Below are 12,744 nucleotides of genomic sequence, written 5' to 3'. Positions count from 1 at the left end.
GAACTGATCAACAAATTCAGTAAAGTTGCAGGCTACAAAATCAACATGGAAACATCGGTAGCATTTATATATGCCAACAACAAAAAGTGTGTAAAAGAAATTTTTAAAAAATCCCATTTATAATAGCTACAAAATATAAGATATGTAGAAATACATTTAACCAAAGAAGCAAAGCATCTCTACAAGAAAATCTATAAAACTCTGATTTTAAAAAATGAGAAATAACACAAAAAAATGAAAAAATATTTTATGCTCATGGATTTAAAGAATTAATATTTTTAAAACATCAAAATTATCCAAAGCAATCTACAGATTCAATGCAATCTCTATCAAAATACCAATGATATTCTTCATAGAAATAGGGAAAACAATCCTACAATCCCATATGGAACAATGCTATGTGGAACCATAAAAGACCCCAGATACCCAAAGCAATCTTGAGTAAAATGAACACAGCTGAAGGTACCACATTTTACCTGACTTCGAAACATACTACAAAGCTATAGTAATACAGTAACCAAAATAGCATGGTATTGGCATAAAAACCAACGCATAGACCAATGGAACAGAATAGACAACCCAGAAATAAATCCAAGTATTTACAGCTAATCCATTTTTAACAATGGCACCAAGAGCATACATTGGGGAAATTACAATATCACATGTACAGTGAAAACATGTACATCTATTTTGTATCAACAAAAATAAATTGTATTTGGTATGGTCCACTTGTTTTTCTAGAAAGCACATGTTCTAAGTCTATAGTTTTTATAAATAAAATTAGCTAGGGTCTCAGATAGAGGAATCCCAGACTCCTTGAATTCAGATGAACCCATGCTTCCCTGTCTTTCCAAAACTTTACTTAGCTGAGGCCTCCTACTGAACAAGTCTGGTTGCTATTGAGTCCAATCTGACTCAGGACCCAGTTTAGACCAAAATATGCTCGAATAATGTCAAGAGCTTGTATTTCCATTTTTAGAGCTCAAATCTGAGAGGGACTTACTGTGGTTACCTCCAGATGCAGTGAAAAAGCATCAAATGCAGTAGGCCTGGGTACCTAAGCCTGGTGACTTCTGTTCTCAAGGGTTGGCTGGGGTCTCTTTCTGTTACTTCTTCTAACACCAGAACTATTAAAAGGTAAACTTTGGTATACTAAAATTTTAAAGAGGTTATTTAAACAGACAACAATTTATAAATTAAATAGCTCCAAACGGGAAGTGGTTTGGAGCTCTGCTGGAGGTGACTGAAGGTAAAGTTATTTTAATTTTTTTTAAATTTTTAGACAAGAGTCTCGCACTGTCGCCTGGGCTGGAATGCAAAGGCACGATCTCAGCTCACTGCAACCTCCGCCTCCCCGGTTCACGCGATTCTCCTGCCTCAGCTTCCGACTGGCTGGGGTTACAGGTGCATACCACCACACAGAGCTAATTTTTTTGTATTTTTAGTTGAGACGGGGTTTCACTATGTTGGAGACTGGTCTCGAATTCCCGACCTTGTGATCTGCCTGTCTCGGCCTCCCAAAGTGCTGGGATTACAGGTGTGAGCCACGCGCCTGCCCCCAAGGGAAAGTTTTTATAAGGTGAAGGCAGAAGCAGATCAAAAGAATTATTTGATTGCTTAAGCAATTGCCTTATTTATACTATCCTCATGGGAAGTTCAAGACAATATAACTCACACCCACCTGGCTGCTTGTGATTAACTGAGCTTATATTTTTTATTTTTTAAATTAGCTGCTTACGGAAAATAAATCGGAATTAGGTTTTAGTGTTCTCTTTCAATATTAAGTTGGCTATTCTGGGTCTTTTGCCTCTCCATATAAACTTTAGAATCAGTTTGCCAATATTACAGAACAACTCACTGGTATTTTGATTGGGATTGCATTGAATCTACAGATCGAGTTGGGAAAACTGATATCTTGATCATATTAAAGCTTTCTTTCCATAAACATGGAATATTTCCCCCTTTAATCAGTTCCTTTTTGAGATCCTTCATCAGTTATGTAGCTCTCCTCACATAGATTTATATATGTTTTGTTCAATTTATACTTAAATATCTTTATTATTCATGGGTACTAATGTAAATGGTAATGTACTTTAAAATTCCGCTTTTTAATTGCTGGTATATAGGAAAGTAATCAATTTTTGCATATTAACCTTTATCCTGCAATCTTGCTGTATCACTTACTAGTTCCAAGAATTTTATTTTTTGTTTATCCTTTTGGATGTTCTACATAGGTGATTATGTCATTTGCAAACAAAGACAGTTTTATTTTTTCCTTTCCAATCTGTACACCTTTTGTTCTTTTATTTTATTGCGTTAGCTAGGACTTCCAGTTGGATGTTGAAAAACAGTTGTGAGAATGCACATCCTTGCCTTTTTCTTGAGACACCTTCATTTTTCATTCTGTTTTAACCTGAATATTGTCTTCCACTCTTAGTTTCACTTATTATATTAAATAAATAAACATAAATTCATTTATTCTACAGGACAATTTCTTAACTGTAAATATATATTAATATATATGTCTGTACACACACAAACATATAGCTCTAGTTGAGGGTGAAATTACACTGGATGATTTTTGCTCACCACTTACCTAGGACAACTTCGGGCCTCTCTCCCAAAATAATTTCAAATAATAACATATCTAGGACCAAATACGGTACAAAAATAATCAAGATAATGCTGCTTCTTGTCAGTTTTCAGCTATGAGCTTTTTAAGACCAAATGTAATCTGTGCTAACATTAATGATAACTAGAATAATTTCTTATAACATTTCAGATTATGACTTATCATAAAGACATCGTTCGTCAATTTAGTTTGCTCTAGTTCTAAATACAACCCAGCCATCACCACTATGCTGTATAACAATCACCACAAATTTCGTAGTTTAAAACAACAACTCATATTTATTATCTCACAGTTTCTATGGATCAGAAGTCTTGGCTCAGCTTTGCTGGGTCTTCTGCTCATTCTCTTAGACTGCGATGAAGGTGTCAGCTGGATTGTTTCCAACCCAGTAAAACTGCTGGGTCAAAGAGAACATGCATTAAAATTTTGATAAGTGCTGTCAATTATCCTTTAAAAATTACTCATTTACACTCCCATTAACTCTCCAAGAGTGAATATTATCAGTCGACTTTGTAAATGTGTTGAGTTTTTACATTCAGATAAAGTGTTTCCTTCTGGTGCATACCAGTTTGTAGTTTTAGTCGTTATTCCTCTATCATGGTAGCTTAAATAGAGCAAGGTTTTGGCTTTCTGGAAGGAAGACATACTATCTCATGCAACATTCTAAGGAAGTTCATTCTTTATCTAATTTTTGTTTTCTGACTTCCTGCCTCTGTGAGATCTGCTAGGGGATCTTGGCATAAACAGGGCACTGGAGGAATTTGGCATAATGTGACTAATTATTTGTAGAGGCAAAAAAAAAAAATTGACAAAATAATTAAGTTCAAAGTCAGAGAGAGTAAGAGAGAAAGAGAAGGTGGAGATGAATATAGAGATTGAAGTGGAAAAATATGAGATAAAAATTTCCCTTACTAATTTTGTTCAGAACTGACCACAGAGAGATTGAATTGTACCATCTGTCTACTTGCTACCTTCTGGGAAAGTGAAGTTCTAAAAAGAGGCAAATTTTTCTTTTCTTTTTTTTTTTTTTTAAGATGGAGTCTCGCTCTGTCACCAGGTGGGAGGGCAGTGGCATGATCTCAGTTCACTGCAACCTCTACCTCCCGGGTTCAAGCAATTCTCCAGAAGAGGCAAATTTTTAAAAGCAGTGCGAACTGAGTGAGTAGTAAGTATCAACATCGGTTTCTGGAAGACATCATTATATTTCAAAACGCGATAAGCTACATTTAAGATCTCAAATGTGTCATAATTGAGAGTGTCATAACAGATTTGGTTTGGAGAAAACCTGTCATAAAATGGACTGAGAGGTAATTTTAACAAACAGAGATGGGATTCCTGATGAGGCTCATGAATTTGAAGCTTTAGACCCCTCATTCTCAGGCTTTTGCTATACATTATATATATATTCTTACAGAGAACACAAGATCTCTGGATCAAGAGGCTATTTTTGCTTACTGAACATCGTAGTGCTGGGTTCCCTCTCCCGGATCTTCATGGCATGATGCAATGAGAGCCAGATGGTTACTTGTGTTTGCACATGGTTGCATCACAGGAAAGGAACATTGAAATCATGAGAATCATAGCTTATATACAACTGATGAAATATCTTTATTCTGGAATATAAACAAATCATGAGTGGAGAAGAGACAGAAACGTCTTTAGTTTCACAACCCTAAATATAAGTAAATGGTTCCAGGGGAGACGAGTCTGTAAATATTTCCAGAGTAATACACAGTCTCTAGCTTCCGAGACATGTTTACTACTTAATAATTCTTTAGTTAAGTTTGACAATATTCTTTGCTCAGAAAGCCTGGATCATGCAGAAAGGTGAAAATATACATAGAGAATTGTTTCCCAGTAACCCCTTTCAAGTGGTCTACTGGAAGATATGTGGATAATAGGTTTGCATAATCGTACTTTTTTGTTGGTAAAATTTGGGAAAATAAAAACTTTATATTCTTTTCTTAAAGAAAGTACTCCAAAGTAAGTAAGTTTCAGGTCACATAAAACCTGAATTTGCCCACGCTCACAACTGTGCCTGCAATTGTTTATTGTGGAAGGAAAAAAAAAAACATATTAAAAATGCATCATGCAGTGGTCAAGGAAAATCCCTTTTCTTTGCTCTGATGGAATTTCATCTCTCCCTCCTGCTTCTCTTACAGTCTTCTCAGGTAGGCACTGTTTATTTATACACCCACAGCTCTCTCTAGTCATGGACTAGTTTTTTCTTGATGCTTATTGCTATGTTCAGAATATATTCCCTCCTTTCTAAAATCCACCAGCCATTCTCATTCTGTAATTCATTTCATTTCTCTATGATTTTTGCTCTTGAGCTTAGTCTCATTATCTACAAATCTACTCTAGTCTAATTCCTTAACACATTTCCTGTTAGCCTCAAAAATACTCTAGATTTATAATTATACTCTAGTCTAACAGTAGATTTATAATTATACTCCAGTCTAATTATACTCTAGGCAAACAGGAAATGGGTTAAGGAATTAGAGTAGAGTAAATTTGTAGATAATGAGACTAACCTAATACATTTCTGTTACATTAGGATTAGAGACAAGTTCTATTTAGAAATAACTCCATCAACAGTTTTTATATTTTATTTTCACATTGAAAATCAGTCATATTTGCTTCAGTGTTAAAGAGTGTGTTTATGTAAAATTCAATGAATGTTGGCAGCAAGCCACCGTTTTTTTGTTTTGTTTTGTTTTGTTTTTTTTCTGAACAGGAAATGGGTTAATAAACGCGTGGATGAACATTCTCTGGCTTCTCACTTCCTGTAAGCCCTCTTTTTTGATTAACTTGTACTCTTTGACCACCACCTCTTTATTACTCTACCTTGACCTCTAATCTATGATTCTACCACCTTTTCAGTGTATTTCACCCACTTTATGTCATCACTCCTCTCCTTACCCAGCTAAAATGCTTATGGTCACACAGTCAATTATCAAATGATAGTTATCACTCCTTTGCATATACCCTCAAACCTCACACTGTTTTACGGATGGGAAAACCAAAAACCCTGGTTAAATCCAATTCTCTTGCTAGTCCAGGGATCCAAATGTTGTTTAAAGTATCTTCTTTCTCTTTCCTTCTTTCTTTCTTTCCTGCCTTCTTTCTTTTTCTTTTTCTCTGTCTTCCCTCCCTCCCTCCCCTCCTCCTTCCTTTCTTTTTCTTTCTTTTCTTTCTCTCTTACTTTTTTTTTTTTTATTTTTGAGATAGAGTCGCACTCTGTTGTTCAGGCTGGAGTCCAGTGGCACAATCTCAGCTCACTGCAAGCTCTGCATCCTAGGTTCAAGGGATTTTCCAGCCTCAGCCTCTCAAGCAGGTGGGACTACAGGTGCGTGCCACCACATCCAGCTAATTTTTTGTATTTTTAGTAGAGATGGGGTTTCACCATGTTAGCCAGGATGGTCTCGATCTCCTGACCTCACGATCTCTCCACCTCGGCCTCCTAAAGTGCTGGGATCACCACACCCAACCTACAAATATCTTTTCTTAACCTTGCTTCACCTGCAAACTATCATCTTTTTTTTTTTTTTGCTTCTTTTACAGAAAAAGAAAAAAATGCAAGAGACTCAAAGCAGAAGTCTAAATTTTTATAAAGTTTAACGATTTTTCAGAGTATCTTCAAAATAATCTGGTAAGGTAGGAACAGAGGGAGTGGGGAAATAAATGAACAACATAGGCTATCAGTTAAAAACAAATGAATGTGGATGATGGGTTTCATTTTTTGTTAATTCTTATTTTTATATGCTTGACATCTTCCATGATAAACATTTCAAGTGTCTATAATTGCTGTCTCCAATTTCTCTCCTAACTTTCAGCTACAAACCTACTCTGACCAAGCTTTTACTTTCAACACTCTGCCGAAACGATCGTTCATCATAGTCACAATGATCTTTATATTGCTAAATTCAACGATCAGTTCTTAGTTCCCACTTTTTTCTATCAACAGTGTTTGAAAGACCAGCAAACTATGCTTTCCTATGTCACACCTTGATGATCACTTCGTGTTTCCCTTTCTTCAAGTGGATTCAGTACAAGCATCACTGTAGTAGTCCGTTCTCACGCTGCTAATAAAGACACACCCAAGACTGAGTAATTTATAAAGGAAAGAGGTTAATTGACTCACAGTTCCACCTGGCTGAAGAGGTCTCGCAGTCATGGCAGAAGGCAAGGAGGAGCAAAGCCACATTCTACCTGGCAGCAGGCAAAGAGGGCATGTTCAGCGGAACTCCCCTTTTATAAAACCATCAGATTCCATGAGATTATTATTATTATTTTTTACTCTCACGAGAACAGCATGAGAAAGACTCATCTCCATGATTCAATTACCTGCTACCAGGTCCCTTCCACAACACGTGGGGATTATTGGAGCTAAAATTCAAAATGAGATTTGGGTGAGGACACAGCCCAACCATATGAATCACAATTTCTTTTTTTAAGTTTCAATAGCTTTGGGGGGGTACAGATGGCTTTTGGTTAAATGGGTAAGTTCTTTGATGCTGATTTCTGAAATTTTAGTGTGCCTGTCACCCAAGCAATGTACACTGTACCCAATATTCTCTTATCCATTACCCCCTGCAAACCTCCCCATCGAGTCCCCATAGTCCATTAATCACTCTCATGCCTGTGCATCCTCATAGCTAAGCTCCCACTTATAAATGAAAACACAGTATTTGGTTTTTCATTCCTAGGTTACTTCACTTAGAATACTGACCTCCATCCAGCTCCATCTAAGTTGCTGCAAAAGACATTATTTTGTTCCTTTTATGGCTGTGTAGTATTCCATTGCATACACACACACACACACACACACACACAATATTTTCATTATCAACTCATTGGTTGATAGGCACTTAGGATGGTTCCATATTCTTCCAATTGCAAATTATGCTGCTGTAAACATGCATGTACTAGTGTCTTTTATTTTATTTTATTTATTTTTTTTAAAGATGGGGTTTCACCATGATGGCCAGGCTGGTCTTGAACTCCTGACCTCAGGTGATCCACCCACCTCGGCCTCCCAAAGTGCTAGGATTACAGGCATGAGCCACTGCGCCCGACCTACTCATGTCTTTTTTATATGACTTCATTTCCTCTGGGTAGATACTCAGCAGTGGGATTACTGGATTGAATAGCAGTTCTACTGTTAGTTCTTTAAGGAATCTCCATACTATTTTCTAAAGTGGTGGTACTAATTTACATTCCCACTAGCAATGTAAAAATGTTCCCTTTGTACAACATCCATGGCAACATCTATTGTTTTTTGACTTTTTAATTACGGCCATTCTTGTAGAGGTAAGGTAGTATCTCTTTGTAGTTTAATTTGCATTTCTCTGATGATTAGTGACAAGCATCACGATTTCTTAGTCTTCCTTTTTCCTCACCAGTTGCTCCCTTCTGGTCTCCTTTGCTGATTTGTTCTCTTTTCCTTGACCTATTAACATTGCAGGACATAGGGCAGGCCTGGCTCTCTTCTCAGCACTGCATTCCTTAATTATCTATTTCAACCTTGTGCCATCTTATGGCTGAAAATGCCTCTGTTATGTGGACCATTCACAAATTTGTATCTTTAGCTTAGACCACTCCCCAGAATTCAAGACTTTTTTGTACAACTGCCTACTTGACATCTCCATTTAGATACTAAATAGGCTTCTAAAACGTAATAACTGGACTTATTGTATTTTCCCTGGGTCCTGCTCCACCCAAAGCCTTCCTCATTCAGTTTATGGCAACATCTTTCCAATTGTTTAGATTAAAAGTCTTGAATTTTTCCTGGTTCCTTTATTATTCTCTCAAAACCTACATTCAATCCTTTGGTAAATCCTATAGCTCTACTTTCAAAATATTTCTAGATTCTGACCTTTTTTCTTCACCCTGACTTCTATCATACTAGTCTGGGCCAACTCTTATTTCTCATCAAAATAACAACAATATCCTTTGTATTCATTTGGGACTGCCATAATGAAGTACCGCAACTTGGGGGACTTTTAACAACAGATTTTTTTTTCTTTCACAGTTCTGGAGGATAGAAGTCCAAAATAAAGGTATTAGCAGTGCCATGTTCTCTTTCAAGGATCCAGGAGCGACATAGGTTCTTTTCTAGATCTGTTACATCTAGTGTCAGTGACATCAGGGATTTCTTGGCTTGTAGATGCAATATTTCAATCTATGTGTCCACCTTCAGATGGCTTTTTTTTTTTTCCTTGTGTCTGTATCCAGATGTCTCATTACTTTTTTTTTTTTTTTGAGATGGAGTCTCGCTGTCATCCAGGCTGGAGTACAGTGGCGTGATCTTGGCTCACTGCAAACTCCACCTCCTGGGTTCAAGTGATTCTCCTGCCTCAGTCTCTCAAGCAGCTAGGATTACAGGTTCCCACCACCATGCCCAGCTAATTTTTGTATTTTCAGTGAGATGGGATTTCACCATATTGGCCAGGCTGGTCTCAAACTCCTGACATCAAGTGATCTACCCGCCTTGGCCTCACAAAGTGCTGGGATTACAGGCATGAGCCACCACACCCAGCTAAAATATCTCATTTGTTATAAGGAAACCAATCATTAGAGTAGGGTCCACCTCAACCCAGTATGACCTCATCTTAACTTGATAACATCTGCAAAGAACCTATTTCCAAATGAGGTCACATTCACAGGTTCCAGGTGTACATAAATTTTGGAGGGGAGCTATTTAACCCAGTACAAACTTTTAACTAGGTTCTCTGCTTTTCTTTTCTTTTCTTTTTGAAACAGGGTCTTGCTCTGTCACTCAGGCTGGAGTACTGTGGTGTGATCATAGTTCAACTTCAACCTCCTGGGCTCAGGTGATCCTGCCATCTCAGCCTCTCAAATAGCTGGGACTACAAGAACGTGTCATCATACGTGGCTAATTTTTGTATTTTTTTTGTAGAAATATAGAGGGTTTCCCTATGTTGCCCACGCTGGTCTCAAACTGCTAGGCTCAAGTGATCTTCCTGTGTTGGCCTCCCAAAGTGTTGGGATTACAGGTGGGAGCTGCCATGCTGGGCCTGATGGTTCTCTGCTTTTTAAAAATTGTTCTCTTACAGTATATTCTCAACACCATACCATAGTCTGAGTGATCTTTTAAAATGCAAGTCAGATTATATTGCTCCTCTTTATACTTATTTCAACTCAAGAGTAAAATTCTAAAACTTATGTGGAGTTACTATATGGTCCAATAATTCCACTCATAGATACTCACCCAAGAGAAATGAAAAATATACCCAGGCAAAAACTTGTACAAGAATGTTATAACAGAATTATTTGTAATAGCCAAAGAGTGGAAACAATCCAGATGACAAATAAATAAACAAAATGTGGTATAACCATAAAATGAATTATCATTCAGCCCTGAAAAGGAACAAAGTACTGATACATGCTACATCACAGATGAACCTTGAGAAGCCAGACACAGAAGGCCATATATTGTATTATTCTTTTTATATAAAATGTACAAAATAGGCAATTTCATAGAGACAAGTAAGGAAATCTGTAGTTTCCAAAGGCTGGGGGATGGGGACTTGAGGAGTAGTTGCTAATAAATATAGTGATTTTGAGAGTGATGAAAATCCTCTGGAGTTGGATTTTGATGACGGCAGCACACCTTTGTGAATATATCGTAAACTACTAGATTGTATACTTTATAAATATGAATTTTATATTTATATATAAATATAAAATTTATATATAAATTTTAAAAAACAAACAAACAAGGACTCCCCTCAAAATATCTCCAAACCTTTCATGATTATACATGTCTCTTTTACTTTATTTCCTACCCTCTTTCACTGGATCATTTGCTTCCATCACACTAGCCTCCTTGCCAGTCTTTAGGTATGCAAGTGCTTTCCCAACTTAGGGATGTAGAACTGTATTCTCTAAAGGAATCTTCTTCTTCAAAGACAAATCCTCTCATCGTCATATGTCATCTGATGCTGACCACCCCATTTAATGTTGCTTGCTTCCCTGATGATCACCCTCTTACCTACGCTAGTTTTATTTTTTTCAATCTTCACTTTCAAATATACTACATAATTTACTTATTTATTTTTTTAGCTATTGTTTATTTTTTTTCCTCCCTCATGCTAAGATACAAACCCTTTAATGGTGTAAGTCTTTCTGTGTTTTCGTAATTTATGTATCTTATGTACTTAGAACAATGCCTGGCCCATAGTAAACATTTTATACATATTTTAATAAGCAAATTATGGATTTCCTTTCAAATAGTATCTTCTTATGGAGATATTATACAATGGTGATTGCTACATAGCAAATGAATAAAGGAAAGAAACCAATACCATTTTTGAATACTTAAAAGTTGACATTTTGTCACTTTTCTGACCCAGACAAGAAGGGTTAGACTTCCTTGGTGCAATTTAATGCTGTAAAAGACATCACTCCCATGTAAAGCTTAAACAGCATCGGGAGTATAGAATCCGAGAGAGATCATATGGATTTAAATTCTGGTTATGCCACTATTACTGTGTGTGGCTAGGGCAAGTTACATAACATCTCGAGCTTTAGTTTTCTCATCTATTAAATGGGGAAATTAGTAGTATTTATCTCGAACAATGTATTGTGAGAATAAAAATTGTTAACACCTGTTAAATAAATACCATACTATCTGGCACATGGAAAGTTTTAAATGAATGCTAGCTATTTTTATGCTTAGCACAGTTATTTTTATATTTACCATTAATCTTTCTCTCCCTTGTCAGGGTGATGGTAGAGTTAATCATTTATTTACAAATACTGAATCAGCCATTCATATTGCTGATGCTGAGGAATAAGAAAAATGTCCAATGGTAAGAAGGAGTGCAACAGAATGTATATAATTCATAGAACAATTAAATTTGGGTCATGGTGGGGTACTCTATAATGGTTTTCTATTCAGTATAGAGCTTGGGTATTCTCAAATTTAATCTTCATGAATAAAGCTATTCAAAACCAACTACAAACATGCTTGATATGTAGTAATGTGTTGTATTTCCAAGGCATACATTTACCTTGTGTTGTCGTGAATTTGTTGTGTAGTAGGCATACTAAGCTAATAAACAAGCCAAGATGCCTATTCAGTGTAGAATCTAGGTGGCCTTGTCTTCATAAAACTCTCATGAAATAATAGTAAAAGTAATATTTAAAAGTAATTCATTTCTTTGTTCCTTCTCTACTCGCTCTACTTAATTTGACTAATCTTAATTTTTTAAAAAAGTAATTCTTATATGAAAAACTGCCAGTGGTGGTGGTAAAAGTAGAGAAATAGTTAAATCAAATTCTAAAACTTATAAATATAAAATGGTAAAAACCATCTCAGAAGACAGAGCTCTAAAATGAGAAAACTCTATTCTTCTTAAAAGACAAATTCAAATATTTGAAATAATTTTTAAGTTAGAAAAGTTAATAATATTCAACTTTAGAAAAAAGCAATAAATAAACTAAAATAGAATAAAATAGGACTTCTGCTTTCAGGAAGATGAAGTAAGATGTACTTTTCCCTAGTCCTCTTGTTAAGAACAACTAAAGACCTTGGATGTTATACACAAAACAAACGTAAGAAGATTTTGAAATGTGGAAAGAAGAAAGCAGCTCAACATAGAAACTCAGGACCCAAGGAAAAACACAATGAGACGTTCCCTAAGCTTTCTTTTTGACTCCTATATCCCAGGCCTGGAGATGAAAACCCAGCAAGCTGGAAAGACCAGTGGGCACGGATTTAAAATAAAAAGGCTCCCAGAAAAGCCTGCTTTCTCTAGTCAAAGGACCAACTAAGGGGCAGTCTAATAAGACAAAATTTTTAGATAATATTTGCTCTAATCCAGCCAAACAACATAGAAAAATAATGTCAATTCAGCTCACTGGGTTTTTCAACTCCAGGTCTGGGACACAGGAGTCAAAAGAAAATGAAAAAATGTCATTCTGACTCTCATCTTCACTAGCAAAGGCTTAGTGGGGAGCCTACATTTTCACTTTTGCTAGGCTGTCATGAGACTGCAGAGGTAGACAGCACAGTCACTCCACCTGCTATTATTAATAAGCCTCCCTCCTTTTTGGTGTCAATGAACACAGAACTTCCAGTGCCA

At 36.3% G+C, this 12,744-nt stretch overlaps 1 pseudogene; it reads left to right on the top strand.

Annotated features, from left to right (window-relative positions):
* Nucleotides 1-12,744, top strand: part of LOC101039059 (low molecular weight phosphotyrosine protein phosphatase pseudogene) — a 31,240-nt pseudogene that overhangs the window by 17,039 nt on the left and 1,457 nt on the right.

This window comes from Saimiri boliviensis, chromosome 2 (genome assembly GCF_048565385.1).
Source record: "Saimiri boliviensis isolate mSaiBol1 chromosome 2, mSaiBol1.pri, whole genome shotgun sequence".
Taxonomy (NCBI): domain Eukaryota; kingdom Metazoa; phylum Chordata; class Mammalia; order Primates; family Cebidae; genus Saimiri; species Saimiri boliviensis.
Note: the sequence above shows the minus strand (reverse complement) of the source record. Positions and strands in the feature narration are given on the sequence as shown.